The following is a 10000-nucleotide window of genomic DNA, read 5'->3' on the forward strand; positions in this document are numbered from 1 at the left end:
AAAGATAGAAAGCTGTGTAGAAGGAAGGAAGGAAGGAAGAGTGAAAGAAGAGAAGGAATAGGAAACGGGAAAGAAAGGAAGGTAAGAACAAAGAAAAAAATGATGGATGGGAGAGAGGAAGAGAAGAAAGAAAGATGAGAGGAAGGGAGGAAAGGAGAGAGAAGGGAAGGAAAGAGGAAGAGAGGTAGAAGGAAGATATTTTTTTAAATGAAAGGAAAGAGAAAAGAAGAGAAAGAAAGCAAGAGAAGAGGGAAGAGACGGAGGAAGAAGGAAAATACAGAGAAGGAGAGAAAGAAAACAAGAGAAACAGGGAGAGAAGAGAGGAAAATAAGGAGAAGGAGAGAAAGAAAACAAGAGAAACAGGGAGAGAAGAGGGAAGAGACAGAGGAAGGGAGGAAAATAGGGAGAAGGAGAGAAAGAAAACAAGAGAAACGGAGAGAAGAGGGAAGAGACAGAGGAAGGAAGAAAATAGGGAGAAGAAAGAGAGAAAGAAAACAAGAGAAACAGGGAGAGAAGAGAGGAAAATAAGGAGAAGAAGGAGAGAAAGAAAGCAAGAGAAACAGGGAGAGAAGAGGGAAGAGGCAGAGGAAGGAGGAAAATAGGGAGAAGGAGAGAAAGAGGATAAACAAGAGAAACAGGGAGAGAAGAGGGAAGAGGCAGAGGAAGGAGGAAAATAGAGAGAAGAAGGAGAGAAAGAAAACAAGAGAAACAGGGAGAGAAGAGAGGAAAATAAGGAGAAGAAGGAGAGAAAGAAAGCAAAAAAAACAGGGAGAGAAGAGGGAAGAGACAGAGGAAGGAGGAAAATAGGGGGAAGAAGGAGGAAAAGATTTTTAAAAAATGAAAAGAGAGAAAGGCCTGAACCAGACTCTCCAAACTCACGCATATTAGCCTCGTGCAGCGTTTGGTCGAGAGGTTTGAAAGCCAGATCATTTAAATACCCGAGTCAGAGAGAAAAAAATTGCTGATTATATAGTTTTCATTTTCCGTATTAGGGGTTCAGAGATAATGACCACTGCATTTAGTAAAGGAATTTATGCTAAAAACGGGATTATATGCGGAGCCATGTGTTGTCAAATCCAAATATGGTTATAAGGGAAACGGGTGCAATGTATAATGGCGCTATTAAGGGGGGGAAAGGAGCCTAAAATATGAATCTAGGAAGCAGATTCAGTACTTTATCCCCTCCACTTTTTTTTCTCTCTAATTTCTATATATATCTCTCTAGTCACGTTATTTCCCAATTTGGTAACACATAAAGCAAAAAAAAATTGGACATCTGATAGCAATGAAGCAAAGGCGGAAAAAATGAATGAAGATAAGCGTAATTAAAACCAAAACATAGAAGAAAAAAAGATGGCACACCGTGATTGGCTGATCCTCGGAGCCAATCAGCGACGAGCGCGGGAGACTTAGGCTCCCTCGCGAACCAATGACAACCGAGCAAAAAACGAAAAGGGGGAGGAGCTTAGACCAGACCATTTCCAAGCAAACAACCCTCTCCCTTCGACCTCCATTGCGCCCTTGCACATGTAACAACATCATCGTCTGGATTTGCAAAGTGCTTCTGTCTATATTCGGTCTCGGCGGAGAATGCTCTTGTCCTTAAACGCCCTATCACACTCTCATATTTTCCGTCAATTTTTTTGCGTTTCCGAATAAACTTTCCGTATGAAAATCGACTGACTCATGTAAACAAACATGGCGCTACCGGAGTGAGGTCCCGGGAATCACACGAACATTCTCCTACATATTACGTTACATTAAAGAAATATGATGATGTATATTGTATGTACGGATGTTCTAAAATATTAGCCTATGTTTAAATACACTCATCCTATCTAATTTATTAATAGCACAAGATCAAGGCGGAAGTTAGTCAGACGGAAACGGTCGTAACCGTCTACGTCTGGGAGGAGTTCCGTTTGCAGACGAGACTTGCGGAAAGCCTCAGATTCAGACGGAAACGTAAAAATTGACGGAAAAAGGGATAGTGTGATAGGGCTTTAATTTAAAGAGAACGACCAACCCTTCGTTCCATCCTCGTACATATATTTGCTCATTCGCGTGTTTATATATATACGTTTACGGTTCCTAAATAAAATGCATAAGTTTATGTGTGTACAAAGGAGTAATTAATATGAAAAAAAGCCGTGAGTTCCGTGATCATGAGAAGGATAATTGGCAAGTAAATGATTGTCAGTTGGTAATTTTCTTAAATAGTAATTATGAGATTAATAATTGCCCGGTAATGACTAGCAAAGTATGTGTTACGTGTCAGGTAATTGCTGGATGGGAGGGCTAATGATCAGTTGGTTAATTGCAAGATTGGGCATTATGTTGCAGCTTATTCCAAAGTTCGCAGTAGCTCGCGCGTGTAGGTTGTACGTAAGGCTCACGATCGCATTAACCTCGGAAGCATTCTCGGCTTTACGGTGCGTCAGGTCCCGGAACATAGCCTTCTCTTTAGACTTCTTTTTGTGGCATTTGATGCAAAATTAATAACTTGAACTTGTCGGGAAGTTTTGGCGTCGGGAGTTTCGGTCCAGAGAGTGTATGACAGATAGGAACTGTGACGATTTTTACCTTTAAGGAGTGTATTTCTTGCTGGATGTCACTGGGTGATTTTTTTGCATATTACTGCAGTGAAATTCATCATCTTTATCACTATCGCGTGTCGTCGTTATCATATGCGCCATTGCGATTGAATAATAGATCGTTTGCAGTCTCATACTGAGTCTTTCATAAACGTGGAACTCAACATTGATTCTCTTTATCAATATCTTAAACAAACGACAAAAGACAGTCTAAACTGCATCTGTTTCGAAGAACAAAACAGTTCGAAGCCGAGGCCCTGGTTGTTTGTTTGTTTGTTTGCCATGCAATCAGCATGTTGCAGACTCGAACGCTGTCGAATTCCGTTGCAAAGTTTCAACGCCCTCAGACATTGCAAAGTTCGGAGGAGATAAAAGAACGAACAAAAAATTCCCACGTTTCCGAACAGCGATTTTCTGCAAAATAAAACATAATCGCAAAGGTGGAAATGAGCCTGGCGAGGATTTCACATTTCATGAGCAGAGAGTTGCAACTTCCGGAGGCATTACAACAGACCCTCTTTTGCATGCAGCGGGAGCAGCGGCGCCGAGCAGCCCTTCCCACGCAGGTTGCAGATCCGGCTTGTTTTGCCTCACTCGGGGCTTTCAGGCTCGAGGGGGAGAGGGCGCGAGGGCTCTCTCTGGCTCTCTCTCTGGCTCTCTCTCTCTCTCTGTCTGTCTCTTTTTCTCTCTTCCTCATTATTTCTGCTCTCTCTGTCTCCTCTTTCTTTCTATCTCCTCTCTCTCTCTCTCTCTCTCTCTCTCTCTCTCTCTCTCTCTCTCTCTCTCTCTCTCTCTCTCTCTCTCTCTCTCTCTCTCTCTCTCTCTCTCTCTCTCCCTCTCCCTCTCCCTCTCCCTCTCCCTCTCCCTCTCCTCCCTCCGTCCCTCCCTCCCTCCTTCCCTCCTTGCTTCTTGCTCTTCCTCCCTCCCTCCCTCCCTCCCTTTCTCCTTCCCTCCTCTTCTCCTTCCCTCCCTCCCTTTCTCCCTCCCTCCCTTTCTCCCTCCCTCCCTTTCTCCCTCCCTCCCTCTCTCCCTCCCTCCCTCCCTCCCTCCCTTTCTCCCTCTCTCCCTCTCCCTCCCTCCCTCCCTTTCCCTCTCTCTCTGTTTCTAAATTCCTCATCTCTTTCTTCCTTTCTTTTCAGTTCGGATTCACAAAGAGATCAAGAAGGAAGGAAGGAAGACCGAGAACCTGAGAGACTGCACGGGTGACGGCCTTGCTTCTGCTACTGGCCTTCTGCGAATCTCTGGTGTGTGAGTGGCACTGTGCCATCCGTCACCCTTCGCCCGAGGGTCAGGTACGGGCACTCTCTCTGCTTCAGGCTCTCTCTCTATCTCTCTATCTCTCTTGGGCTGTTTGTCTTGATCTCTGTATTTCTCTCTGTATTTGTTTTTCTTTATTTGTACCTCGCTATGTATTTGTTTTTCGTTTTTTGTTTTTGTTTTTGTTTTGTTTTTCTGTTTCCTTCTCCCTATGCCTGTGTGTCTGTCTCTCATCCTCTCCTTCTTGTACTCTCTATCCTTCTCCCTCGCTCTCTCTTTTCATCTCTCCTTCTCGCTATCTCTCTCTCTCACTCTCTATCTATCTATCTCTCTATCCTCTCTCTCTCTCTCTCTCTCCCTCTCTCTCTCTCTCTCTCTCTCTCTCTTTCTCTCTCTCTCTCTCTCTCTCTCTCTCTCTCTCTCTCTCTCTCTCTCTCTCTCTCTCTCTCTCTCTCTCTCTCTCTCTCTCTCTCTCTCTGACTATCTATCTATCTCTCTATCTCCCTCTCCCTCTCGCTCGCTTTTCCTCTCTCCATCCCTCTCTCTCTTTCTCTCCCCCTCCCTCTCTTGTCATAGAAAAGGTTTAGGGTTTTGTCCATGCTCAGAGTCATCATTTTTGCATTTACATTCGAACAGGTTTTATCTCTATTTTTCGAGAGCAGTATTTCCATGTAGGTCTTCGCAGAATAAAGGCAGATTCTAATGTGATATCCAATTAAACGCAATTATGAGTTGTCTGAAATAAAAATCTGCTGCATGATACTATTTACCGAAAATATCTTCATAATTTTCTCACTTAGACGCACGTACATATCCATGCATACGTATGAATGTGTGTGAATACATACACAAAGATTTATTCATACTTATTTACAGACATATGTTCATTCACACACCCATAGTACTTATGTGGGTGTGAACACATAAACATAAATAAACTGATATGTCTGTATCTGTGTCTGTGTTTATTTGGTGTGAACTTATAAACACACATATAAACTTATATGTCTGTTTATATCTGTGCTTATATGTTGGTGTGAACATACAAACACATATAAACTCATATATATGTTTGTGTGTTTATTTGTTGGCGTGAATATATAAACATATATTAACTGATATGCCTGTTTATGTCTGTGCTGTGCTTATATATTGGTGTAAATATATAAACACATATGAACCGATATGTCTATGTTTGTGTCTGTGCCCATGCATACACGCACAGGCGCAGATCCGCCCACACGCGCATGAAGACAAGCAGAAGTTTGGAGCTTGAGCACGCGGGCTGTTAAGAACTGAGCCCCTGCCGCCACCTACCGCTACCTACCGCCCCCTATCGCCACCTCCCGCTACCTACCGCCACCTACCGCTACTTACCGCTACCTCCGCCACCTACCGCCACCTAACCGCCACCTACCGCTACCTGCCGCCACCTAACTTCCACCTACCGCTACCTGCCGCCCCCTATCGCCACCTACCGCTACTTGCCGCCACCTAACCTCCACCTCCCGCCACCTCATCCCCTTCCAAGCCCCTGATCTCAAGGGCCAGAAGCAGCCCTGAAGCGAGACCGAACAAACCCAATTTCCGTGAGCCCAAACGTCCCAATTTCGGCATTTGGAAAACCCAAAGTTCCCGCCCACCGCCACTGGCCATGAGGTGAAAATGCAACTCCGCTGTCATATTTCATGCGCTAAGGTTGCGGAAGGTTATAAATAGGATGATTAGCGACGCAATCAAAATTTCTCCGTTGCAATTACCTCGGTTTGTTCATGGCGAAAATGGGAGAGGAATTCCCTTTGTTCATCTACCGTGTTTGTTTATGATTACAGTTATTCTTTTTTTCCTAATTTTACTCTGTACTTTGACATAATTACAACACGGGGTAAATGAATAAATAAACAAAGATCCGAGCTGAACGGGAACTAGTTTCTCGCGCGCAGGCCACCGTCCATTCCGGCTGTGATGAGGCCGTTTTTTCCCCGCCATTTGAAATGCGTAACAAGATATGGACGGCCGTTGGGCTATGGAACAGCCATTTAACCTAATTACACGTCAGTTCTCCTCCAACCAGACCCCTCTTGCCCCGCGCCATTTAACCTGTGCAATTTATCTGACAAACACTGACATAATGCTTGCCGGCCATCATTCTCTCTCCCCTGCTGATGCCTGGCCGGGAGAGACGGCGGATTGCGACGCTAGCAGGGCTTGCAACTAGCGGTCTGGCTGCTAGTAGGGGGGTTTCCTTTCTTTGCTAGCAGGGAACACAGCTAACCAGTGGCTTGTTTTCCTTATTTTGTTACTAGGTCCACCGGATTCCTCTGCTAGTAGGGCATGCAACTAGCGGCTACTTGTAGGTGGCCTCCCTTTCTTTGCCAGCAGGGAACACGGCTAACCAGTGGCTTGTTTTCCTTATTTTGTTACTAGGTCCGCCGGATTCCTCTGCTAGTAGGGCGTGCAACTAGCGGCTACTAGTAGGTGGCTTCCGTTTCTTTGCTAGCAGGAAATATAGGTGACCAGTGGCTTATTTTCATTATTTTGTAACTAGGTGTACCGGATTCCTCTGCTAGCAGGCCATGTAACTAGGGTTAGCTTAACAGTAAATATTATATATCTTTAATATAAGGCACCTAAAAGACCACACTAATAGCTTACAAACTAGTTGCCGAACTAGCATTTCTTCTAGGAAGTTTTCTGACAAATTACGTTTAAAATCACTCTCCTGGTAAGTTACTTTCAATCACACAACTAGCAGTTCTTTTCAACTAGCCTTCCCAACTAGCAGGTTTCGAAATTCCAGGTCACACAGCTACCTGTCCTCATCGCTAACGACTTACTAGCCATCCAGGTTAATCCACCTGCACACCGTTCACTTCAACAGGTCATTATCGTAACAGGTCAGGCAGAGAAGGTCACACACACCAGATTAATCAACTTGAAAAGTCAGTCGTAAAACAATTTGTATTTTTTTTTCTTTCTCCCGTGATCAAAAAAAAAAAAAAAAAAAAAAAAAAAAGTGAACATCAAAAATGAAGTTTCAAAAAAAGCCAAGTTACAGAGACAATGTCCCTTGCTAATTGATATAGAATTATTTAGTATGTATGACAGCGAACAGCGCAGGTTGATATAACAATCTGTCCTCATGTTTATTATCATTTTTTTCTCCTTTATCAAAAGAATAGGAAGGAGGAGGAGGAGATGAAGAGGGAGAAAAAGGAGAAAGGAAGGAGGTGGAGATGAAGCAGGAGAAGGAGAAAGGGAGGAGGTGGAGATGAAGGGGGAGAAGAAGGAGAAAGGGAGGAGGAGGAGATGAAGAGGGAGAAAAAGGAGAAAGGAAGGAGGTGGAGATGAAGCAGGAGAAGGAGAGAAAGGAGGAAGAGGGGAGGAGTAGCCGTAGTAGTAGTAGGATGAGAAGGAGGAAGAGGAAAAAGAAGGAGCAGGGGAGGAGGAAGAGGAGGGAAAAGGAGGAGGAAGAGGAAAAAAGGAGGAAAAAGAAGAAGAGGCGGGAAAAGGAGGTGGAGAAACAGGAAAAAAGGAAGAGGAGAAGGAAAGAAGTAGAGGCGGAAAAGAAGGAGATGGAGGAGGAGGAGGAGGAGAAGATACACGAAAGAGCAAAGAGAAATCAACGTTCAATTAATACGAAATTGCACCGTTCAAATACCAGTTCTTCTACCGCTCGTCACCAATTTAAAACCACAAAAGGCACGAATTGAAATATATTAAGAGCAAGACAGATAGAAAGAGACCGACGGAGAGATAGACATACAGAAAAAGAGAAAGAAAGAGAAAAGAGGTATTAAATGAAATGTATTAACAGCAAGACAGATAGAAAGAGACCGACGGAGAGATAGACATACAGAAAAAGAGAAAGAAAGAGAAAAAAGGTATTAAATGAAATGTATTAACAGCAAGACAGATAGAGACCAACAAAGAGACAGGGAGAGATAGTCAGACAGACAGAGAAAAAGAGAGAGAAAGAGATGGTATATAAAAAAAATAAAAATAAAAATAAAAAAAAATCTAAAAGAAAGTAATTAATTTTTGATCCACGAAAAAAATCCCCAAGAGTAATTAATTTTCTGATTCTCGAGAACAGCTTGCATCATCTGACCTCCCTCTGTCCTTCAACACGAAACTACAGCTGCATAAATTGTATCATTGCATAACTCTCATGTTTTAATTCCTGCTGCAGTCTAAGAGTATGTTGGGTGGTTGAATCGGGGGGGGGGGGGGTTATTCGCCTTAATCAGACCTTCTTTTGAGGTTTTGGAGTTTGTGGCTTATAAACATGGCGAAGATTGGCCGATATTATTAATTGGAGGGAAAATAGTATCTGGCAACTGAGTAGGTCTCTTGTGTTGCTAGTTATGTTTTTTTTTTCTTTTTCTTTTTTTCGTTCTTTTTCTTTCTTTCTTTTTGTCATGGATGAGTTTCTATGTTCATACAGATATGATTATTGTTTAAAAAGCATGTCATTCTTTATTATGTATTAAGTTGATATTTGTTACGTATTTTTTATTGATAAGGTGGGATAGTTTCCTGTATATGGTAAGTCAATTTATCTATCTCTATCTCAGTCTGTCTGTCTATTTTTTCTGTTATTTTCTCTCCCTCTTATTCATCTACGTGTCAGTGTATAGTATATATGTATTTATCTATCTATTCCGAATATCTACCTGTCTATCTATCTATAAACAATCTATTTATCCATTTGCCTCTTGTTTTTAACCTTGTTTCTTGTCATTTTAACTTTTGCTGCACTTTCCACTCTTTCCTTCTTGTTTCTTTAACTTTTACTTTATCCAACATAAATATTTTGTGGCAACGTGTTTGTGACAATTTGGTTGAAATCAAATGAAAGTTATTTATTTCTGTTTCGTATTTATTTTGTGTTTTTTCATTCCTCTTTTTTTTTTCTTTCGTTATATGTTTGCATGTTTATCTATTTGTTTATTTTTATTCATCCTTTTCTATCTACCTATCTCTCCATCTATCTGTATGTCTTTCCTTTTTCATCTATCTATAGATCTACTTGTTTGTTTGTCTGTTTATTTATATCTATCTATCTGTCTCTATTAATCTATCTGTCAATCTATTCATCTATTTCTCTCTCTCTCTCTCTCTCTCTCTCTCTTTGCCTCCCCCATTCTCTCTTTCTCTTCTTCCTCCCATCCCTCTCTCCCTCTCCCTCCTTCCCTCCCTCTCTCCCTTTCTCCCTCCCCCTCTCCCTCTCGCCCTCTCTCCCTCTTTCCCTCCCCCTCTCCCTTTCCCTCTTTCCCTCCCTCCCTCCCTCTGTCTCTCCCTCTCTCTCCTCTCATTCTCCTCCCATCTGTCCCTCTCCCTCTCTCCCTGTCTCCCTCACCCTCTCTCCCTCTTCCTATCCCTCTCCCTCTCCCTCACTCTCCTCCCATCTGTCCCTCTCCCTCTCTCCCTGTCTCCCTCACCCTCTCTCCCTCTCCCTCTCCTTCTCTCTCCTCTCACTCTCCTCCCTCCCTCCCTCTCCCTCACTCCCTGTCTCCTTCTCCCTCCCTTCCTATCCCTCTCCCTCTCCCTCTCTCTCCTCTCACTCTCCTCCCAATTATCCTCGAACGTGTCAGTAGATCAAATATTCACACAACAAAACACATTCTTCCAGCACCATCATCTTCTTTCTCAGAGTTCCCGGCAACGCCAAATAGATAGATAATAATTGATAAAGATCGATAATGGTAATGATGCGAGAATGATGATGATGATGATATGGATAATGGTGGTAGTGGTGATAATATTGATGATGATAATGATAATCATGCTACAATAACTGCTACTATAACAACTATTACAGCTAGACCATTACTGATGATGATAACAGTAACGATAATAATGATGATAATGATAAAATTACACCAATAAGGTTAGATATTAATAATGACGATAATTACAATAACATTACCAATGATACAGATAATAAGAACAACAGCAATAAATAAATAAGACATAAACAAACGAAAACAAAACAAAAACAAAAAAATTCTCCTGCCTCTATAAGACCCGTCAAAGCGAGATTTCGCTGGATCTGAACTCGCTTGAAATTTCACGCAATACATAACAACAACAACACTACCAATAATACAAATAATAAGAACAAAAACAATAAACAAATAAGACAT

The sequence above is a fragment of the Penaeus vannamei genome, chromosome 17, assembly GCF_042767895.1.
Source record: "Penaeus vannamei isolate JL-2024 chromosome 17, ASM4276789v1, whole genome shotgun sequence".
NCBI classification, from domain to species: Eukaryota; Metazoa; Arthropoda; class Malacostraca; order Decapoda; family Penaeidae; genus Penaeus; species Penaeus vannamei.